This window comes from Erinaceus europaeus, chromosome 20 (genome assembly GCF_950295315.1).
Source record: "Erinaceus europaeus chromosome 20, mEriEur2.1, whole genome shotgun sequence".
Taxonomy (NCBI): Eukaryota; Metazoa; Chordata; class Mammalia; order Eulipotyphla; family Erinaceidae; genus Erinaceus; species Erinaceus europaeus.
In genome coordinates, this window is record NC_080181.1 from 32,759,012 (window position 1) to 32,783,591 (window position 24,580).

General features: G+C 40.3%; 1 protein-coding gene and 2 pseudogenes across 1 annotated transcript in view; 2 read left to right on the forward strand and 1 right to left on the reverse strand.

Moving 5' to 3' along the window:
* The window catches only part of OPCML (opioid binding protein/cell adhesion molecule like), a 1,572,985-nt gene that overhangs the window by 1,375,084 nt on the left and 173,321 nt on the right, over positions 1 to 24,580 (reverse strand). The window lies entirely within an intron of this gene.
* LOC132535174 (U6atac minor spliceosomal RNA) lies at positions 19,223 to 19,321 on the forward strand (annotated as a pseudogene).
* LOC132535175 (U6atac minor spliceosomal RNA) lies at positions 19,346 to 19,444 on the forward strand (annotated as a pseudogene).

A 24,580-nucleotide genomic window follows, 5' to 3' on the forward strand; every position in this document is an offset into this window, starting at 1 on the left:
ATGGGAGAACTGAGGTATAGGGTTTACACATTGGTTCAGGGTCAAGGTCTCTAGGACAAAGCTATATCCTGTACTAGGTCTTCTATTTTTTAAGTGCTATGTTGACACTATTGTGGTTTATCCAAATTTATACAAATTGGGCTTTGTTGCAGTTGGTTTGATTATGACTGAAGTTAAGGGATTTCACTCTGAACAATAATAATAATACATATATACATGTATATGGAAGAGGCTCATTTCTTGCAGGCTGACTAGCCCTCTCACAATCTCCTTACAACTAGGATGCTGTACTATAAATAGTCATTCTCTTTCAGACTTCAGAGACTAGGAAACTATTGAGTGTAAAATTTTCAAAAGCCACTTGGGAAACCCAGTGAAGCTGGAGACAATACTCAGGACAGTGAGTTCTCCATTCATCAGGCAAGCAAACCCTCTTGTTATAGTCAGTGCTTGCTGTCCACCAATAAGCCAACAGGACCACAGGTAAATCAAAATCCTTAAATCTGCAGACTCCACTAACATTGAGAAAGAGTTCTGGAACAGGTCAGTGGAAGGATTTTAGCATTGGAGAGCTGAACCTTATTAAAAGAAAGCAACTGCCTCAAATAGATGATCTTTCTCTATCTGGAGGAAAGAAAAAAAAAGGTGGATAGGAATGGTGGAATGACGTAAGCACAGAGTCCCAGTGAGAATCCTCATGACCAGAAAGAAAAAGAGAGAAAACAAACAAACAAACAACAAGAGTAAAGAAGATCATACTTAGAATTGTTAGCATCAGATATTCTTGGGTCTTACAACAAAAAAGCACCAAGAAAATCAAAACCTAGAACTTCAAATGAGTTGCTTCTCACTCCTTGCTGAATACCATTGAGAAGTTTGGCCTTGTGGCTTCTATCACTGAATTTCTACAGAAACTTTAAACTGCTTGTGTGGTCCCTGCAAGCTGGGCCAAAGCCAAATAGATATAAAGATCAGCTGGTTACCAGTGTGGCTTCTTCCCTATCTGCTCCAGTTATCCTGGAGCACAAAAACAGGAAAACCAAGGTCTCCACCTCCATTGCAAGTATCCTTATCCATGTTCCTGCCTGTGACTCTGACAGCTCCTGGTTTGCCTACTTTATTCACATACTAAGTATTAAGAGAGAAGACATAATCTACTTTTTTGTTTGGTGACTGAACAGCTCTGGAATTATTCTGCCTAGGTACAAAATTAAGGCTCTGCCATTTAAGTGATATATATATATATTGGTTTTGATGTTATAATGACCTTGACAGATGGATATATAACTCTACAATGACCTTGATTGATGACAATATAAGCAGAGGCCATTAAGACATAGTGGTACATCAATGATGCTAGCTAGGATGGGGACAAGGGAGACAGTAATAAGGACTGGGGGGTGGTGAAGTGTATAAAGCACTGGACCTAAGCATAAGGTTTGGAGTTTGATGTCTGGCATCCTGTGTGCCAGAGTGATGAGGAGATTTCCTCCTTGCCACAATGAGAAAAAAATCTTTAAACAAAACAGAGACTTAAATTACATGTATAATTAGACCAGTGAAGAGCAGAAGCAGGTGAAGCCCTGGTTATATAGAAGACCCTACCCAAATGGAAGTTAGCAGGTCAGACACCTTTGAAATATGGTACTAATTTGGGCATCAAATTACACAGGATGCCTTCTGCACCCCGTAATCCTTGCTTAGCAAGAATCACTGACTGCTCTCATGTGAATAAATAGATTTGAAAGACTCTAGACTTGCATTATTGTGCCTGATTCTAGGACCAACACTTTTAGATGATTGTATGCCCTCCTTCCCATTTAGTGCTAGTGGAATTGCATTTTTAGAATGTGAACTTCAGCTGATCAAATCACATCATAATTCTATACAACTGGATTGGATTATAAAGTGAAATTTGCCTGCTTAAAGGTGGACATTAACACTCTTGTGATTTGAACCGTATGTTATACTGTGAGACCTTGAGTCCAGGTCTAAGTTTCACCAAGCATGCTTTATCATCTGTGAAATGGACTTAGCTAGCTCAGTTACTGGAGGATAAAATAAGAGAGTGCACTTGGTGTACTGTCAGGCATGTGATAGAGACTTCATAAAATGCTAATCACTGTTCTCATGCTTTGTCTAATATTCCATTGTCCCCCGTTTCTAGTATAGTACATCATTTATGTGATGTGTGTTTCAGGAGAAGAATCTGCTCAAGATCAATATAACTTTATATAAACATCCTACCTTGGTTCTGTTAAAATTATTTTCTACTTGAAATTGTCATTTACTATTTAAGGAGTTCCACACTTTATCAGAAGGGATCAGACTATTCATGAGATAGATTTATTTTTGTAACATTTTTTATTTTTTCACTTTTGTTACCCTTGTTATTTAACATTGTGGTTATTGATGTCATTGTTGTTGGATAGAACAGAGAGAAATGGAGAGAGGAAGGGAAGACAGAAAGGGGGAGAGAAAGATATACACCTGTAGACCTGCTTCACCACCTGTGAAGCGACTCCCCTGCAGGTGGGGAGCTGGGGGCTCGAACCAGGATCCTTATACTGGTCCTTGCTCTTTGTGCCACGTGCCCTTAACCTGTATGCCACTGCCTGGACTCCCCCATGAGATAGATTTTTATCCAATGGCATTATTGTAGAACAGATCCCCATAGATTTAATTTTTTAATGACAACCTACTCCCTTTTTATTTGTATTTCAAATGTACATAAAATTAATATAAATATACACACAGACACACACAGACACACACAGACACAGACACACACACACACACACACATTGCCATCAGGAGCTATACAAAGCAGAACTTATGAAGATTTCCCAGACAGGTAGGGTCAAAACATATTTTTATGGGGCTGGATGGTGGTACACTTGGTTGAGTACACATATTACTATGCACAAGGACCTGGATTCAAGCCCCTAATCCCCACCTGCAGGTGAGCAGGGGAAAAGCTTCATGAGTGGAGAAATAGTTGTGCAGGTGTCTCTTTCTCTCTTCCTCTCTCTCTTCTCCTTCCTTCTCAATTTCTCTCTGTCTCTATCTAATAAATAATAAATAACACTTAAAATATATTTTATATGACATAGTTTTGTAATAGCAAGTCAAATTGCACAAATATGAAACTTTAATTTTATTTCAAGTGTGTGACATATAGAATGAGCCTGATAAATTTTTCCTCTATCAGAATTTGGGAAATATTGGCTCTCTTGGATAGTACACTTCTTTGCTATATGTGTGACACCAGGTTCTAGCCCAGCTCCTCTACAGTGGAAAAGGCTTTTGTGCTATGGTCTCTCTCTCTCTCTCTCTCTCTCTCTCTCTCTCTGTCTCTCTGTCTCTCACTTTATATGAAAAACTCATCCCAGAGCAGTGAAATTTCAATAATGACCACACAAAACTATCCTACAGTTTTGGACTTGCATTAGTGAGTGCATGACTGAATCCATCTACTTCAACAACTATTTATGGGTTCAGATCTCCTACCTTCGTGCCATGCTACTAGTGCTTGTGTTAGATGAATATACAGATGACAAAGTTTAAATGAAATTACTATGAACTGAGAAGTTTAAAATGAGCAATAATTTTCTTTCACAGTTGGAATCTAGGAGTCCCACACCTACGTTTTGTCTGGACTGGTTCCTTGTGAAGACCCTGAGAAACCAGCTTCCATGACTGTCTCTCAACTTCCAGTGGTTGTTAGTAATCCTTGACTTGCCATAAGCTTGTGTACACATCATTCCTGCCTCTGCCTGCATCTCTTCACACTGCCCTCCCTGCTGTCTCTTGGTGTCTTTACAGCTTCTCTTCCATGTGTGTCTCCATATACCTATGCACTCACTTTATGTGGTTGTTGCCAGTAACTGATGAACTGTAGCAGTGGTGGCTAAGTATGATGCTCTCCTTCTGGTTACAGCCTGAAAGAGTACTAGGGGGTGAATTGTGTCCTGCCAAAGGACAGGTTCAAGTCCTTGATCATAGTACCTGGGTGTTGACCTTATTTGTAAATAAGGTCTTCACTGAAGTACTCAAGTTAAGTTGAGGTCATACTGGGTTAAGAGAAAAACCTAATATGATGACTGGTATCCTTACAAAAAGAGAGGAAGTTGATGAAAACAGTCTGAAGCACTGTTTAGCATAGTCTCTGACAGCCTATTACTGAGGCTGCCTTAGTAATAACAATATAAAAACATAAAGTGTGAAAGGGGAGACCGGGAGGAGGCTGATACTGCTTCAGTCAGGGACACTTAAATCAGGCTATTTATTACTTTGTTCATTTCAGAGATAAACAAATATTGCCAAATGCCAGTGGCAGTACTAATTTTTTTCAGATATAGAATATAAAGAGGCAAAAATATGGTACAGACCCCACTCTAACATGCTTAGTTTAAAGCAGAATAATAAAAGAGAAACAAATAATAACAACACTGTGTGTCAAGATGAATTGGGAACATATGCAGAAAGCAAGGGAATCATCACGAGAAAACAGGAGTTGACATTTTTGAGTGGCTTTATACTTAGGTATTTTCCACCCACCAATCACACTGAAAATACCTTGATGATCTTCCATACTTTGTGTATTTGTCCCAAATAGGCTTTCACAGTGTTGCCTGGTCATAAGAATTCTTGCTCTACCAAGCATTTAGCAAAATCTGACAAATCTGGGACCAGGAAAGAGGTCACTTGCAGAGTTCATACCCTACCATAGGTATTGGCCCAGCTACTGCATCAGAGCACCCATAAACACTCCATAAATGGTGGAGCTATATTGTGGTTTCTCCTCCTCCTTCTCTTCCTCCTTCTCTCTCCCTCCCTCCACCCCCGCTTCTCTATATGAGATTATATCCCAGGGTGGTGGTTTAGTTCACATGTTACCATGCCTGATGAGCTGGTTCAAGCTTCTGAGAGACCCCACCTGCAAGGAGGGAAAGAGTCACAGTGATGGAACAATGCAGTTGTCTCTCTTTTCTGTTTGATTCTCTCTCTCTCTCCTGTCTTTCTGTCTTTTACCTTTTATAAACAAACAAACAAAAAAAAACAGCAACCAGGAACAGCAGGGTTTGTTTGTTTTTCTTTTTTAAAAATTCTTTTATTTATGAAAAGTAAGCATTGACAAAACCATAGGGTAATAGGGGTACAACTCCACACAGTTCCCACCACCAGCTCTCTGTACACCATCCTGTCCCTTGATAGCTTTCCTATTCTTTAACCCTCTGAGAGTATGGACCCAAGGTCATTGTGGGATGCAGAAGGTGGAAGGTCTGGTTCTGTAATTGCTTCCCCAACACCAGGGGTTTGTAGGCACCGAGACAGAGTAATAATCCTGGTGAAAAAAAAAGCAGTGAAATCATGCATATATAAGGTCCAGTGCTATACAAACAAAACAACATTATAAAGCAGGAATTCTGTTGTGCTCCAAAAACTTGGCCTCTCCAGCTGGTTGAGACTCTCAGCACTACTAGCGATGCCTCAGTGCTAAGTTCTAAAAGGCAGTGTCCCCATTTCCTGCATGTTCAGACACTACATGAAGCTCTTGGGCACAGCTATACCCGATAAAGAACCTGGACTGAATTTTCATGGACAAGAAATGTCAACAGACTTTTCTGGAAGCCACAGGCTCAGTAGCCTACTGTCCTCTGCCTGGTTTGCACTTCTTTTTCCTGCTTTGCTTTTCCCTGCTGACTGGGCTGCAATCACATCAGGGAGTTTTGGTAATGTGTGTGTTTTTATTTTCTGGTTCTCATCTACATGGGGCTCCTTTCTTAATAGCACTAGACAGAAGATGCATACAATTAACAGAAGGAAACAGATAACTTCAATTACAAATTCTGGGAATCTGGTCTTCATGAAATATTCTGAATTCTATCTTCTTTGTGTTTGATCTGACCCTGGTATAGGTAGAAATAAAGAGCTGATTCCACCCTCCACAGCACCCATGGCATTTATTTTAAGATATTTTTATTACTATCTTTACTTATTAATTGGATAGAGATAGCCAGAAATAAAGAAGGAGGGGGGAGATAGAGAGAGAGAGAGAGAGAGAGAGAGAGAGAGAGAGGAGGAGACACCTGCAGCCCTGCTTTACTACTTACAAACCTTTCCCCCTGCAGGTAGGGGTATTGACTTTGTGTCCCTATCCAATAGATGGCTAAGTCTTTCCTAGAACAGATTACAACAATCTTTACAAAGGTTGCCATGATGCCAATATTCTGTCTCCTCAACCAACAAACTTCTCTGAAACCATCTAATCCTGTTCCTAACCTATACAACACCATACAGGAAAGAGAATATGGCAGAAAGTGCAGCCTAAATGCAAGCCAGCCAGAGATCCAGCCTTCCCTCATCAAACAAAATCATGTTTCTTCTCTTCTCCCTTCAGCTCACTTCTTCTCACTTCAGCTCACTTCCATTGCTCCTTTTCTTGGGTCTTGCATTGCTGACTATTTAGATAATGGGTTCACTGGGTAGGGACTGTATCTAATTGTCTGCGTTTTGTATTGCTCGGCATATCAGAGTTCTCAATAAACATGTAGCATTATGATTATTGTTATGATAGATCATAACAATAATCACAATTCAGTGCACATTCCTCTAATCTTGAGGCAGCCTAGAGAGCCTGAGGCATATGCACAGTCCCTAGTATATTTCCAAGAGCTTTGGGTAAAAACCTAAATTTAAGAGGCACACATCTGAGCCATATAACCCAACCTGCAGAATCGGGGAGTAATTGCCTTTCATTCTCAGAGAAAGTATAATATGAGACCATCTTCTTCCCATGTGGAAAGAGCAAGTAAGACTCAGAGGCTGGGAAAACATTGAGAAAAGAGAAATAGTGTCAAGATACATTTTCTTTTTGGAGACAGCACAGACCACAGCCAGAGCTGACCCAATGGCACAAAACCTGTTCAAGCAATGATAAGAAAGAAATCATTTGCTGGGCACATTAATTTAAGTTGTGGGATCTGAGTGCTCCCTGGCTTGCCCATTGGATAAAGGCTGTCAGGATATGCTGTGAGCTGTTCCAGTGAGATGTAATAATTGAATTTGTTTCCATTTAATTTGGAGGGCCTTTAATTAAAAGCTGGGCTTGTGTGTGCAGAGAGATAAAGCCAGGCACATGGAGATGGGGGGTAATTTGGGTGCTGAATGCAATAATTAATTGTAAATTCTAAGGTCAGGAGACTGGCACTATCTTTGTGAAATCAGCACTGTGAGATGGCTGTCCAGCTGAAATAGACTCTAGAGTGCGTGTATGTGGTGGAGGGGGGGCATACTTAAGTGATTCTGTGAGACTTACATTGCAATTACAGAGCTGTGTGGAGGTTAATTTGCAGAGTTCATTTGTTGGAGAAATAAATACATCGGCAATCACCCTGATGGAAGGTAACCTGGAAAAAACCTTTGCTATCAACTACTTCCTTCCAGACTTCTATTCAGATTTGAAATGGTCTAGTGTCCACATGGTAGCTTCTCTTATTGGTCTTCATTCATCTCATCTCAGAAAGCTAAGCAAACTCTTTTTCTCCAGTTTGGTCTAAAGTTGAACCCATCCACCTGACCATATTGAGATAATCCAAACTTGTCTTAGAATGATAAGTCTCAGTCAGAAATAAGCCACAGGGCAAGATGCTTTGATGGGTGGTTTCTATTAGCATGCAAAGTAATCAACATCTAGCCTTAGTGTCAGAAGACAGAGCCTGAATTAATGTCTGATATTAATCTACGGAATTAGGATTAGAGGCTTAACGGGAATCATCAATCTTCAGAGTGAGCTGTATTTCATGAGAGAAGGTAATAAAGTAAAGATTTTTATGCTTATATGTGAATTTGCTGCCTTGAAAAATGGCATTCCATTAGATACCCATTTTGTGCTTGAGAGAGCTTTATTATGGAAGCGTGTCCTACTGTGCATTGGTGGGGCTGAGAGAGAGATGCTGCCTCCAGGTCTTCATGTGGATATAGCAACAAAACCATTTCAGTTTATCACTATGCCCACAAACTTGCAGTGGCAGTGGATGGGCTCCCCATTGAGAAGGTGAGTTACCACCAAATACAATTATGGATAGTTGTCTTGTATCAGGACATACACTGGAAGCTACGGCTTCCAACTTCTTCTTTGGTTATAAATGGTCCCAGCGAATGGAAACATTACAACTTGGAGGCTTCTCAGAGAGAGGAACAGTGGACCAGATCAGGCTTCAAGCAGAATTTCCTGGGGGCATCTTTGTGGTTTCTTCTCAGACCTCTTGAACCAGGTTCTCAAGTGCAAATCATCCTCTGAGTCTACGGCCATACCACCTGGACATGCTCGATCTTGGAAGCTAAATAAGCTTCAAATAGGCATGAATAGAACCTGTGTGTGTGTGTGTGTGGGGGGGGTTAGACAGTATAATGGTTGTGGAAAAAGACTCATGCCAGAGGTTCCAAATTCCCAGCTTCAATCCCCACACCACCATAAGCCAGAACTAGGTAGTGCTTTGGTATATATTAAATAAACTCCAAGATTGCTCCCACATGCAAAAGTACATAGTTATTCTTCTCCCTGTTTCCAGAAGGCATGTCTTCCATGGGTGCCTAGCAATTTGCTGTTCGAGAGCACAATCAGAGTCTGAAGATGGGAAGCTACTCTCTGATGGTAAAACCTCTTCTAGTATAGCTCCATCAACTACAGTTCATCCATCAACTACAGTTCATCACCTGTTGGTGTTTAAGCTTTTTTTCTCAGATTTAACTATAAGACTCCCTTCTGTATTGTTCCTAGAAAAATAGAGGAGTGCTTCTTATGTTCCTGAGCAAAGCACATTCTGCTTTGAGAAGGACAAATATGGGTTCTCAAAGGAAGGAAGCAGCAAGTGTACAGAGAAAATATTTCTCCCCAGAAGGCTTAGTCAGTACAATATGATACCCACTTCACAGGTGAGAATACAATAGCACAGAAGTAGTAGAGGGAGATCTTGCCAGAACTTAGTTTTTGACAGTGCCATTCTAGTCTTTTAATTTACTTCACAGAAATACCACTCCTAAGTCTCTATCTGCTGTGACTAAGTAGTGAGTTTATAAAACCTGATAGAGGAAATCATGATGGGATTAGAGGTGGAAGCAGAAAGTAAAAAACTCTTTTAAGTTGAGGTGTTAAGAGATTGGTAGCTAGTGTAAGTATTTACTCATAGCTATAAATTAAAATCACCTGGTTTTCTAATCAGAAGGGAGAATTCAAACACCAACAAATTTTCCCTTAACACCACCTTTACATATCACAATAATTCCTACCATTGATCTCTGATTTTACGCCATATACATGTTTTTGGTGGGGACCAAACTGTAAGAGATATTATTATCCCTAATTTATAAATGAGAAAACTAAAACTTGGAGGGTTGCCCAAGGTTTCACAGGCAATAGTACATCTAAATGTCTCCTCAGCTTCAGAACAAGTAATTTAGTTCTTGCAGTTAACTTCTTATTCAAATATTAGTGGACTGCCTACTAAACAGTAGATACCATGCTATGTACTTCAGGAAAAAAGAAAAATGGAAAACTGTCCTTGTGAACCTTACAGTCTGGGAAGCAGAGGAGAGATATGACCTAAGCCATAAAGACTAGAAATGCTGGGTGATATAAGCACACATTACTAGGACATTGACCTACCCACACAATTGGAGCAGGGAAGTGGCAAAGATGCACTTGAAGATAAAGAAGGAATAAAGAACACAGCAGGATGATGTACAGCATATGCAAAGGTTAAAGGACAAAAATGAAGGCACTAAAGCTCAGAGACTTGCACTGGTCTTGAGACATGCATTTGACTGAGGCACAAAAGCACAGAAGGCAATGATAAAGATGGACTCCAACATTTATGAAATGATGAGAGATAGACCCAACTATAACACCCATACCTAGAAGACTGTCTGCACACAGCATGCTCTCATTACCTTACTGGTGTAAATGCATAAGTAAATGATGGTTGGCTACATCAAGATCACAACCCTAGACAAGATGCTCTAGTATAATAACAGTCCAATATTCTTGAAAGGAAATCAGTACTTTAATCTCCATAGGGATCTGTCAAACTTCTTCTTCTTTTTTTTTTTTTTTTTTACACAGGGAAGACTTTGCTCTGATGCATGCCTGCTGCTGAAAAACAGGAGAGAAAGGAGAAATTGTCTTTGCACTGTGCCATGTTTCTCAGAGCCCTGCTCTGACTGTCTCTTCCTCTAGGTTATAATTGCTCCCTGGAGAAGGGTTGCATGGCATGCTTTGGTTTCTCTTTTTCTCTGGGTCTATTTCAGGAACTGGTTTAGAAGTTGCTGGGCTTTTGTTACCTTTTTTATTCCCTTGAGTGAAAGCACACATTAAGGGGGGAAATGTCATTCCCATTGGTTCTTTTGACGTTGCTGGGAGACAAAGTAAGCAGTAGCAGGTCTCCAAATAGGTTTTGAAGAAGAAATATATTTTAAATAATCCCTTAAAGCAGAAAGAATCACTTGGAAATGCACTGTACATTTTGATCTTCCTTCTCCTGTAAAGGGAGAAATTTTCTGGGATGTAAACAAATAATTTAGAAACGCTGCTTCTTTTGCACTTGGAAGCTATGAGAGATCACCTGTCAGAATGGCCTTTTGTGAAAGAGAAGTATACTATTGGAATTTACTCTCAATTTTTTCCCTGTGTTCCAGGAAGACAACCAATATTTTACTTCTTACCTAAGGAAGAGGTATGTGTATTAAACCCAAAGTATCCAAGGACAATCTCTTGTCTTGACACGATGCATCAAGGAGAGATGAGGTATGGATATTTTGGAAAAGGAAAATATGAAAACAGGAAAGGAGGTGGGGAATCTCCCCAAACTCATTCAGAGGAGGATTTCCCTGAGATCCCCAGGTGGTTAGAGCCAGGACTAAGAGGAGTCCTCACACAGGATCCTCCAAATCAGATGGATATCTGAGACATATTATATAGAGATTAGATATGCCAAATGGGTGTTGGAATCAAGGAAAAGCTTTGGGGGGAGGACTGGGCGTGGGGTTGGCAGTGATGCACCATGTTTAGTGCAGAAAAAGTACAGAAGAACCAGCATCTGGGTTCAAGTCCCCAGCTCCCTACCTGCAGGGAGGATACTTCATGAGCAGTGAAGAAGGTCTGCAGGTGTCTCTCTGTCTCTCTTCCCCTCTATCTTTCCCTCCTTTCTCAATTTCTCTCTGTTCTACCCAATGCAATGGGAAAAAACCTGGAGGCAAAAAAAGAAAAAAGAATGAAAGGAGGAAAAAAAAAGGAAAAAAAGAAATAAAAGGCTTCAGTTTCCCAAATCCACCATGGAAGCAAAAGTTGTTGGACTCCCAAGATCATGGAGATCATGGATTAAGGTTGAGTAGAAAGTTCACACTAGAGAGGTGCTGCTCTGTATTGACACTTCAGAGACTTCTGGGCAAGTGGAGGATATAGGGCAGAGCAGAGAGATGTTGGATTAATAAAGGTTATGGATCTTCTGCCTACTCATGAGAAACCAGACTCAAATATAGAACTAAGATTTATTTACCTTCTGCCAGGGTTGTTGCTCTTTGGCACCTGAACAGCTTTATCACTCCAGCACTCACTGTTTTTTTTGTTTGTTTGTTTGTTTTATTTTTTTTTTGTGTGTGTAGGCCCTTAATCAGAATCGTGATGCTTAAAACCCTAAAGTAACACTTAGTAAAATAAATCATGTGAGGGGAGATAAGCAACTACTTCTTTGATTCCACTCATACAAGGCAAAGAGAAATTAAATAAGCATATGAGATAAAACAAAGTTTAACCTTAAATCCAAAATAATTGTTATCAGAAGGAGGGGAAGGATAGGTATGTATGTCAGAACAAAGGGGTCAGTTGTTTGATGGGTAGAACTAGATTTTTAAGACAACAATGACTGTACACCTGTGATAATGCCATACATTAGAAAGGTTCAAAACAGCAAGTACTGATGCAAATGTGGACAAAATAAATGCTTCTTCACTGTGTGTAAATTGGTTTGACCACTGTGAAAGACAGTCTGGGAATACTTCACAACCTAACAACTGGATGTACTCTCCAATGTTGGCAATCTCCTTCTCAGGGATCTTCCCAAAGTAAACAAGAACATGTATCTAAGGATTTATGTATTCACTCTTATGTTCATAGCAGCACTGTTTATAAAAGCCTAAACTTGAAAGCAACCCAGATGCCCAATGATAGATGACTGCCTATGAAAGGTGTGGTACATATACACAATGGAAAACTGCTAATCTATTAAAAACTATAAAATCCAGATAGTAGATGGTACACCTAATAGAGAACATGTGTTACTATGCAAAGGGACTCTAATTCAAGCCCCTGGTCTCCACAAGCCAGGAGGCAGATTCATAAGCAGTGAAGCACTGCTGCAGGTGACTCCCTCTGTCTCCCTATCTCCTCTCCTTTTTTTTCCCTCTACTACCAAATAAAGGCAAGAATTATAGGAAAAAAATCCTTTAGGGTCAATTCATTCTGGGGGATCATCATGCAGGCAGAGAGCCCCTGAGATAATACTGGTAACAAAAACAAAGAAACAAATAATTTCCTTTGCCTTATCTTGGATGTAAAATGAAGGAATCATGTTAAATGAGATCAGCCAGGAGGAGAAAGATGAATATCAGATGATCTCACTTCCAGATAGAACTTAAGAAACAAGGAAGGGAGGACAAAACACAGGATGAACTTGACTCCTTGTGCATAATGATATGTATTCATAACTGACTGTGCCACACCCTATCCCAATTTCATCATTTTTAATAGCTTAGCAATATCCCATTGTGCATATGTAATAACTTGCTTAAACACTCATCTGAACTAGACATGGTCTGTTGCAATAAGATCATGGATGTTGGGGCTCTGGAAGAAGAAGTTGAGTGGGTTATGGAAACCTCATGCAGTATGGTGGAGGAGAATTTTAGTGGTGAGATTTGTGTACTGGCACCTATCACAGATGAATGGGAAATTGTATCCATGTCTTAGCTGTCCTGCAAATCATTATTCCCCTAGTAGAAACAAAAAGTAGATGACAGTTAACCCATATCTGCAACCCTGGGAGAACCACAATGGTTTGCAATGCAGGGACTTGGGATTTAGAACTCCGGTAGTGGGAATGCTATGGGATTATACCCCTGCTGACATGTAATTTTGTAAATCAATATTGAATCACTAATAAAAAATAAAAAATAAATCTTTGAGAAAATAAAAAGACAGCTTCCAATGGGGGAGGACTAGACTTTTAATGATAAGCTAAGCGTAGCATATACAGATGAGGTGTAATCAATCCTGCACACCTGACTGAATATTAATATTCAATGTTACCTCCCTAAAAAGTATAAAATGAAAAATAATTAGAGATTGATTTGTAGAGTGCCAAAGGGTTGTGTTTTGTTCAAAAATTAAAGTTTAAAAGCTTTTTGTTTAAAAACACTCATCTGTTAAGAATGATGAAATCTTCTCTTTAGCTTATCTTGAATGGAATTTAAAGGAATAATGTTAAGTGAGATAAGACAGAAAGAGAAGAATGAATACCAGATGATCTCACTTACAGGGAGAACTTACAAAAACAAGAACAAAAAGGGAAAATGCAAAGTAAAACTTGGACTGAGTGTGATGTATTGCATGAAAGCAAAAGAGTCTGGGTGAAGGAGGGCAAGGAGGAAGTGATGTGTGTGTATGTGTGGGGGTGTGTTATGGAGTCCTGATGTACAGTGATAAAAAAGGACCTGAGTTGGGGGATGAGAATGTTCTGCAGATACCTATCATGGACACATTAAAAATGATGCCCCTGTGCCAACAACAGTACTATAAACCATTAGCTTCTCAGTAAATTGACTTTTAAAAGTTTTGTTTTATCTCAAATCAACTACACAACTTCTTGTATATACTGTCTTCTTTAAAAAAAATACTTATAAAATGGAAATATTGATAAGACCATAGGAAAAGAGGTGTACATTTCCACCCAGTTCCCACCATCAGAGCTCCATAACCCATCCCCTCATCCCCTGATAGCTTTCCTATTCTTTATTCCTCTGGGAGTATGGACCCAGGGTCATTATGGGGTGTAGAAGGTGCAAGGTCTGGCTTCTGTAATTGCTTCTCTACAGAACATGGGTGTTGGCAGGTTGATCTATACTCCTGGCCTGTCTTTCTTTCCCTAGTGGTTCAGGGATCTGGGGAGGTGGGGTTCCAAGACATATTGGTAAGCTCATCTGCCCAGGGGAGTCAGGTTGGCGTCATGGTAACATCTGCAACTTTCACTAAGACCCAGACCTGACTCAGAAGCACTTGTACCCAGGTTGGAAAGCACAGTGAGCCACTGACCTTCATCAGGCAGAAGCTCAGGAAGAAAGTACATGTGGGTTGAGTTTTGAAGAGAGTAAGAATGGAAAGTTAATTATTGAGATAAAATATCTGCTTACTGAATGATTGAATTTGTAATGTTACATAAAATTGATAAGGTGTTTTGAGGAGACTCTGGAGACCTGTGGAAATCCCAGAGGAAAAATGCACAGGGAAGGGGCTTATAAAATAGGAGGATAGATTATGGAAGCCAAAATTGATGTCAATTTACTTTGGCCTAAAGCCAAATCTCAAGTGAAGACAAGACACCTCTTCCCACTTCATCAAAGGGTAGTCTTTTTACCTGACAGGAAAGGTTGAAGCTTCCTCCTGTACCCCTTCTACTCTTTCTGCTTCTTCAAATCCAAGCCTAGGGATTTAGCCAGGATGAAAGCTAACTTTCTGCTCCTAGGATTGTGCTTAATTAAACATTTTAATTAAAACCTCCAAGAGTGATTGCGTCTGTCAGGGTGTGAAAGGAAAGCAAATAATGTTCCTTTCATCCAGTCCAATGGGTGGCCCCGGGCTGGCATGGAGAAGCAGAGAGCCTCAGAAAGAGACTTTTCCCCCAGCCTGCAGGGCAAGGGAGGGTCTCCACTTCTCTTCCTCACCTGTCACTGTTTATATACATATACATTTTAGAAGCTCTATGACTTTAGGATAGTACAAAGCACACATCCCTGTGCTCTGTGTTTTAATAGTTCCTTACCCAAAACTACTCTATACAAAGCCTGCTGCTCTTTGGTTGTTGACATGATCACTAGAGAGAGCAAGTAAGATTCTGAATCATCAAGGAAAGAGAGGCAGGCCTAGAAGAACCTCCCTGACATACAGTGGTACCCCTCAGCCTCATGGATAACTTAAAATTTCTTTATTTCCTTTGTCACTAAAGTTATTGCTGAGGTCTGGTCCCTCATGACAAATCCACTACTCTCAGTAATCCTTTAATTTTTTCCCTGCCTTTTAGGCGATAAAGTAGAGAAGTGGAGAAAAGGGGGAGGGTGGGTAGAACACTGCTTCACCACTTTCTGAAACTTCTTCCACAATGCAGGTGGGGAGAGGGGATTTGAACCTATAAAACAATTCTCAGCAAGCATGATTGCTTGAAGTATTAGCCAAAATGAACAAAGCTGGCTTTTATTTATTTGTTTATTTTATTCTAAAGAGAGAGAGAGAGAGAGACAGAGAGAGAGAGACTAGAGTGCTGTTCAGATGTGACTTATGGTGGTATTGGGGGTTGAACTTCAGAGTCATGGATATTAAAAATTTTTGTATGGCCATTATGCTGCCTCCCCACCCGTTTGATAACTGTTTTTGAATTACATGTCAGGACCCTAGAAAGGTTGATATTCCACCTTGTGGTACACAGAATGGCAGATAGCAGGGAACAACAGAAAGAAAAGTCCTAGCACTACTGCTCTTACCTTGCATTCAGTCATTCCTCCTTCCTTCTGCATCCCACACTGAGATCTAGTCAACTGTTGCTGGTTGGAAACATATGTCTGGGTCCTCAAGTGTGGTGGTGACAGAAATAGAGTGAAAATTGCTGCCCTAAAATAAAGTTTGCTTTACACAAAACCTCCTGTTGGTGCATTTAGGAGCTCATGGAATCCATAGGCTTTCAGATGAAGCCAATTCTCCAGGCTTTGACAACTCCCCATGAAACCCAGTTAACAGCTTGGATTCACAAATCCCCAACTCCCTGATCTTCCTGTTTCATCAGCATACTGATTTGAACAGACTGTGTCATTTAAAAACACTTCCCTGTCTTCCTTTCCACCCCAGAATTCCCTGCACCTTCTACCCCTTACTGGCAGTGACTTTCTGACCTTGGAGACTGTATGATTTTAGAAGGTCAGGCATAGTTGGCAGATCAGAGAAGTGACATTTGGCTGTTGGGAGTGAAGAGAAGTAAAACAGAACTTGGTGCCCAAGGCTGCAAACTTGCTTAATCAAATATCCTCTCCACCATGCAAGACAATGGAATTTGAATTCAGTAATGGGGGGGGGGGGAGAGAAGGAGAGAAAATGGAACATAAGAGTTATTTAGAACAGAACTACTCAAACATTAGTGTGGCACAATAAAGTGCAGCTTTTTATCCATTTGCATTACAGTGGGGGGCAAGTTTCCATGTTGCTAATCACACTTGAACCAGCAAGGAGTTAAAGGGCAACCAAGCTGTAGGGACACGGGGAGGAAGGTGTTAAGTCAGCGAGAGTCAATCCCAAGAAAAAGAAAGAGGGCTATAAAAAGTAGATAAAAACCTCTCAAAAGTGAAAGTGCACACATTCCTGGAACCTATAACTGACTTGCCTTATATAACAAAAGCAATTTTGCCAATGTGGCTTTTTGTTTCTTTCTTTTGGATAGAGATAGATAGATAGATAGATAGATAGATAGATAGATAGATAGATAGATAGAGAGGGGGGGAGAAATTAAAAGAGACCACAGTACTGAAGCGCCCTTCAGTGAGGTGGGGGCCAGGCCAGAACCTGGGGGTTGGGTCTCACCTATGACAAAGTAGCACACTACCCAAGTGAGCTATTTTTCCAGCTTGTAAATGTGACTGCTTCACTTCCTGAAGTTTTAGTATCTTGAGCATATGCAACTTCACGGATACCCTGCCAACTTGACACTTAGGTAGACTGTCAGGGAGAGGGAAAATAGAACACAACAGTGGAGCTTCTCCCAGGGCCATGGCACTCCCTGGATTGCACAAATAGCAAAGTACACACCTTACCCAACAAGCCATCTCTCTTGGCTGCAATTGTTACTTTTCAAAGTTTTCAAGATGGGAAGATTACCTTAAAACATTCAGAAGGGTTCAATATAAACGCGCGCGCACACACACACACACACACACACACACACACACACACACACACACACACACCCTTGAAAAAAGGAACAGGTTCCCAGCAAACTTGTGAGTTCTGTTTCATAAACTCCATAAATAAAAGAGTCTGAGCAAAACCCTCCAAAGCTCACCCCCTATGAATTCAATGTTTCTTTGTCCCAACAGTCACCAAATGTGAGACAAAATGCTCAACTCAGAGAGAATGGCAGGGAGAAACTGGGCAGAGAGGAGTAGCAAATGCCACTGTCAATAGACCAAATGTCAAAGACCAAAATGTCTGGTGGGAAAGGAGGAGCAAAGACACAAAAGACCAACTACAGGAAGAAATAAATCAAGCCCCAAAGAGTTAATTTTTCATTCTGTTAAATTAATAACCCTCTATGTGAAAGCATAATCTGTGTCAACTAAGATTAATTAAGCTTTTCTGGAGAGCGAGGCTTGTCCCTCACTCTTATAATCATTGTCAAAAAATATGTAGTAAGCACTTTTCACATATCAAATATTGTGCTTGGCACAGCATCTTTAAATATAACTAAAAGTGTCCCCATCCATCCGGAACTCAATGACTTATTAGGAGACAGACCCAATAGACTAAGCAGAGTGTTGAAATCAACACCAAGGTTAATGGAACATAGAACATGTGTCTCACAAGGAAGATAAACTGAGGCATGGAAAAACTTTATAGGCTTCTCTGAATGTGAGCCAAAATAAGGCTTGTTATGAGAATGTGGTGCAGGTTTCAATTCTGGAAATGAACTGAACCTACTAAATGGAAAAAAAAAAAAAAAAAGAGCGCTGGGAAGTTCACTGCCCTCTGACTGATTTTGCTAAATTCTGTATCCTGAACAGTGCCTCTAGTTCCCAGGGACTCAAAGATCCTTCTCCTGGGCCTTCTGCTCTAGGTTTTAAGTTCACTGCCCCATTCCTCCTTGTCATTAGTCCAGCTCAGTGTCTTAATCTGCTTGGATTGCTATAAAGAATGCCAACAGACTGGGTGGCCTGAACAACCAAACTTTATCTCCCTCAAAGTTTAGAGACTATAAGTCTGGAATTAAGGTATCCTCAAGGTTGGCTTGCATTGACCCCCCCCTTTTCTAAATTTATTTATTTAAATTTTTAAAATTGTATTTATTTATAGGATAGAGATAGCAACAATTTGTTCTGCTTTATATCTTAAAGCTTTTTCAGCCACCGGGGTTTCAGATGCTACCATGAAGCCAACCTGACTCCCCTGGGCAGATGAGCTCCCCAATGTGTCCTGGAACCCCCTCCCCAGAACCCCACCCCACTAAGGAAAGAAAGAGGCAGGCTGGGAGTATGGATCAACCTGCCAAGGCCCATGTTCATCGAAGAAGCAATTACAGAAGCCAGACCTTCCACCTTCTGCACCCCATAATGACCCTGGGTCCATAATCCCAGAGGGATAAAGAATAGGAAAGCTATCAGGGGAGGGGGTGGGATATGGAGCTCTGGTGGTGGGAATTGTGTGGAATTGTACCCCTCTTATCCTATGGTCTAAGCGATAATCTTTATTTTGTAAATAAATTAATAACAATTTTAAAAAGAATGCCAACAGACTGGGTGGCTTAAACAACAATACTTTATTTCCCTCAAAGTTTTGAGACTATAAGTCTGAAATTAATGTGTCCTCAAAGTTGGCTTGTATTGACCATCTTCTTTTTATTTATTTTAATTTTTAAAAGTATCTTTATTTATTGGATAGAGACACCCAGAAATCAAGAGAGTAGGGGGAGATAGAGATAGATAGATAGATAGATAGATAGATAGATAGATAGATAGATAGATAGATAGGTACAACTGCGGCCCTGCTTCATCACTCACAAAGCTTTCCACCTGCAGGTGGGAACCGGGGCCTTGAACCTGGTTCCTTGCTCATTGTAACATGTGCTCTCAACCAGGTGTGCCATCACCCAGCCACCGCCAGTTTCTTTTTACATCCTCATTTGACCTCATCTGAGTGTTGTATGAAAAGAGAGAAGGTTAGCACTCCCCTTGACAAGGATAGAAGAGGCCTGCAACACACATACAGTTAAGGCATTGCAACCTACTTCTTTTTGCATCCTCATTTGACCTCATCTGAGTGTTGTATGAAAAGAGAGAAGGTTAGCACTCCCCTTGACAAGGATAGAAGAGGCCTGCAACACACATACAGTTAAGGCATTGCAACCTACTTGTTTTTGCATCCTCATTTGACCTCATCTGCGTCTGTGTTATCTGTGTTTTTCTTATACAGACACCAGACTTACAGAGTTAGGGTCTATTCACAAGGTCTCATTTTACCTTCATCACTTCTCTAATGGCACTGTCTCCAAATATAGTCACATTATGAGGCACTGGATGTCTGGATTTCAACATGCAAATAATTTTGAAAACCAAGATTACAATAGTTTTGTTGTTGTTGTTGTTGTTGTTTTATGGAAAAAGCCCTTCCAGCTGGCTAATTCTTTCACTCTTACACAGAATTTGGACATGCTAGTTTAAAGTATTTTCAAAATGCCACACTGCTGCTGTAGAATCATCAATAGACATTTTAAGATCCCATTCAGTTGACCTAAATCTTACATTTCATGACACCAAGGTATCACTTTCTCTTCGAATGCCTGGCAAAGCTTGCCCACAAGAAATATTGTGAATATGAAGTGTTAAAAAATAAAAATGGACTGGACTTGGTGGATTGCACCAAAGTAGTAGAGTTTGGGGTGGGGGAAAGTGTTCAGGTCTTTAAACATGTTGGTGGAGGACCTAGCTGGGGGGTTAGATTCTATATATATATATATTTATTTATTTTCCCTCCCGTTGTCTTTGTGTTTATTTTATTGTTGTAGTTATTGATGTCATTGTTGTTGGGTAGGACAGAGAGAAATCGAGAGAGGAGGGAAGACAGATGGGAAGAGAAAGATAGACACCTGCAGACCTGCTTCACCACCTGTGAAGCAAACCCACCTGTAGGTGGGGAGCTAGGGGCTCGAACCGGGATCCTTGTGCCAGTCCTTGTGCTTTGTGCCACCTGCACTTAACCTGCTGCGTTACTGCCTGACTCCTGGGGGGTTAGATCATTATGGGAAAAAGTGAGAAGTAGTACACATGTACAAACCACTGTATTTTACTGGTGACTATAAACCATTAACCCCCTCCCCCATTAAAAATGGTAGGAGGTATAAAGATAGTTGTTATAACCTCAGTTTCTTACCATAACAGGGTAATAATAACTATAGTGACCTGTACTTGATTTCTAAGTAAGCAATGAAAAGGTCAGCACTGCTAAAAAAAAAAAAAAAAAGATTCATGATGTCTAGTCTAGCAATAATCTGGACTAGACTTGATGGGGTTGTAAACACAATGGAAGTGACACAAATTCAGGAGCTATTTCAGAAGCCATTCACATGGGACAAGATGATTGATGCGTAGCATTGAGTGTGGAGGAAGATGGACTCTTAAAGACCTTCCATATTTCTAGCTAGAGCTAGAATAATCAGCACACTTGGCAGAAGGTAGATGAGCTCTGTTCTGAGCGTGGCAAATTTGTGAATCTTACAGTGTGCAACAAAAGCTGGAAATTAGATCTGAGACTTGAGTGTAGTCATTAAGAGTGACAGGCTGAGGGGAGGTAATATGGCGACGGCCTGAGAAGTCGCTAACAGCGAGTGCTCTGATAGCATCGTCGGCAAAGGTAGGATTTTCTGCCTTTAGCAGGCCAGTCAATAAGGGGGGGGGCACCAAAGAAGTTATTACAGTTTAATTTGGGTTAACAATTAGAGCAAAGGTGACACGGACTAGCGGGGCGCCAGAATTCCCAGGCGGCGCCAGGCAAGGCGAGTGCGCCGGGCATTGTCCTCCGCCCGCCCGGGAAGGCGGCTCCTCCGCCGGTTGCAGAGCGCGGCGGGCAGAGGACCCGGAGAGAGCACTTTAGCTCGGGGGCTGCCTCTTGGGAGTTGCCAGGGTCCACCGCGACCCTGAGGGTGGATCCAAAGACTTCTTGAGTATAGCTCTCATTGGATCAAAGGACTTGGAGCTAGTTTTCATTTTTGAGAAATCCTTTAAAAAAGTCTGGAGGGCGGGGTTTCCCGGAAAATGGCGCCCGGAGAAGCAGAAGCGGCCAGCCTTTGAGCTCCGGACACATCTCGTGTAAACAATAGGATTTTCTGCCTTTAGCAGGCCATCCAATAAGGGGCCATAACGGTCATACCAAGGATGTTTCTATAACTTAATTTGGGTTAAGAATTAGAGTAGGGGGAAAAAATTCTTTTTTCTTCCTTTTAATTTTCAAGCATACATCCTTCCCGCCGCCCGCCCCCCCTCCCCCCATAAGCAGTGCCTGGGACCAGCTACTAGCAGGATACCCCATACCACCAAACAGGGTTTTTTTTTTTTTTTTTTTTTTTTTTGTTAATTCACTGATACACATTTGGGAAGTTCCTCGCACTGCTCTTTAATTACAACTCTTCTTCCTATCTTCTCCCTTTTCTCTCTCTTATCTCTCTCAATCTCTCTCTTTTTTTTTTTTTTTTTTTTAATCTTGTCATACACTTCTTTCTTCTTTGACTTTCTGAATTTGTGAATTACTTTGGGGAAGAAATCTGACCCAGAGTGGACTCTCTATGTGTGTATCTCTGCTCTAGTTCCCTTTACACTCTTGTTACCCTTAGAATATACACTGGATAGTAAATTTGCATAACTGTCTATTCTTGCTATCCTCTCTTCCTTTTCTCTTTCTTCACTGGGATTTGGTTACTATTTTTTCACGGACTGGAGAAATTGTTTGGCTAACTGGTAACGATTAAACTCCTTCAATACTTACTTCAGTTGCTACGGTTATTCCGGAGGTTGGTGAGTGCAATTGTCATAAAGGTATTTAGTACAGTGTTACTTGTGCTCAAAACACAACAACTGAGGAACAACAGAACATTAAAAAAAAAAAAAAAGAGAGAAACACATAAATTAAAAAAAAATGGGTAGATTAAAAACAAATAAAACTGCTACCCCAATGAATGAAGACAAGAGCCCAGAAGAAACCACAAATCAGTCAGAAGTAACCATAGATAAGAAAAGTATGCAAGCAATAATAAACTTATTAATCACAGAAATGAAAACAACATTGGAGGAAAGAAATGGCAGTATTAGGGAAACAACAGTTGAGACCCCCAAGGAAAATACTGATTATCTTGAGACAATTAGAGAACTGAAAGCTGAAATAGCTGTAATGAAGAAAGAAGCTGAGGCAAGGGAAAGCAGACTAACAGAAGCAGAAAACAGAATTAGTCAGACAGAGGATGAGTTAGAGAAAACTAAGAAAGAGGTGAAAGAGCTTAAAAAGAGATTGAGAGACACTGAAAACAACAACAGAGACATATGGGATGATCTCAAAAGAAGTAACATTCGTATAATTGGCCTGCCAGAGGAAGAAAGAGAGGAAGGGGAAGCAAACATCCTAGAGGAAATAATACAAGAAAATTTCCCAGACCTGAATAACAGAAAGGATATCAAGGTGCAAGAGGCCCAGAGAGTACCAAACAGAATCAACCCAGACCTGAAAACACCAAGACACATCATAGTCACAATGAGAAGAAGTAAGGATAAAGAAAGGATCCTAAAGGCTGCAAGAGAGAAACAAAAAGTCACATACAGGGGAAAACCCATAAGACTTTCTGCAGATTTTTCAACTCAAACTCTAAAAGCCAGAAGGGAGTGGCAAGATATCTATCGAGCCCTGAATGAAAAAGGGTTTCAACCGAGGATTATATATCCTGCTAGACTTTCATTCAAGCTAGATGGAGGGATCAAAACCTTCTTAGACAAACAACAGTTAAAGGAGGCAACTATCACCAAGCCGGCCCTGAAAGAGGTATTAAAAGACCTCTTATAAACAAGAACATCACTATAATACTTGTAATATATCAGAGCAAACAAATTGTTTTTTAGAACAATGGCACTACAATACATTAAATCCATAATATCAATAAATGTCAATGGCTTAAACTCACCCATCAAAAGGCACAGGGTGGGGGGATGGATCAGAAAACATAACCCAACCATATGCTGCTTGCAAGAATCCCATCTGTCACAACAAGATAAACACAGACTTAAAGTGAAAGGATGGAAAACTATCATACAGGCTAACGGTCCACAAAAAAGGGCAGGAACAGCCATTCTCATCTCAGACACGATAGATTTTAAATTAAATAAAGTAATAAAAGATAGGCAAGGACATTACATAATGATAAGAGGATCAATCAGCCAAGAAGACTTAACAATTATTAACATCTATGCACCCAACGAGGGACCATCTAAATACATTAAACACCTATTGAAAGAATTTCAAAAATACATCAATAGTAATACAATAATAGTGGGAGACTTCAATACCCCACTCTCACACTTAGACAGATCAACAAAGAAGAGAACCAATAAAGATATAAGAGAATTGAATGAAGAGATTGACAGACTAGACCTCTTGGACATTTTCAGACTCCTCCACCCCAAAAAACTGGAATACACCTTCTTTTCAAATCCACACAACACATACTCAAGGATAGACCACATGTTAGGTCACAAAGACAGCATCAATAAATTCAAGAGCATTGAAATCATCCCAAGTATCTTCTCAGACCACAGTGGAGTAAAACTAACTTTTAACAACAAACAGAAAATTATTAAAAGACATAGAATTTGGAAACTAAACAACATGCTCCTTAAGAACCACTGGGTCAGACACTCACTCAAACAGGAAATTCAAATGTTCCTGGAAACTAATGAAAATGAAGACACAACCTATCAAAATATTTGGGACACAGCTAAAGCAGTACTGAGAGGGAAACTTATAGCTATACAATCACATATTAAACACCAAGAAGAAGCCCAAATGAACGAACTTACTACACACCTCAAGGACTTAGAGGAAGAGGAACAAAGGAACCCTAAAGCAACCAGAAGGACAGAAATCACTAAAGTTAGAGCAGAAATAAACAACATCGAAAATAAAAGAACCATACAAAAGATCAATGAAGCCAAATGTTGGTTCTTTGAAAGATTAAACAAAATTGACAAACCCCTAGCCAGACTCACCAAACAAAAAAGAGAGAAGACTCAAATTAATAGAATTGTCAACGATACAGGAGATATCACAACTGACACCACAGAAATCCAGAGAATTCTGCGAAACTTCTATAAAGAACTATATGCCACCAAGCTAGAGAATCTGGAAGAAATGGAACAATTCCTAGAAACCTATGCACTTCCAAAACTGAACCAAGAAGAACTACAAAATCTAAATGCACCAATCACAGACAAAGAAATTGAAACCGTTATTAAGAATCTC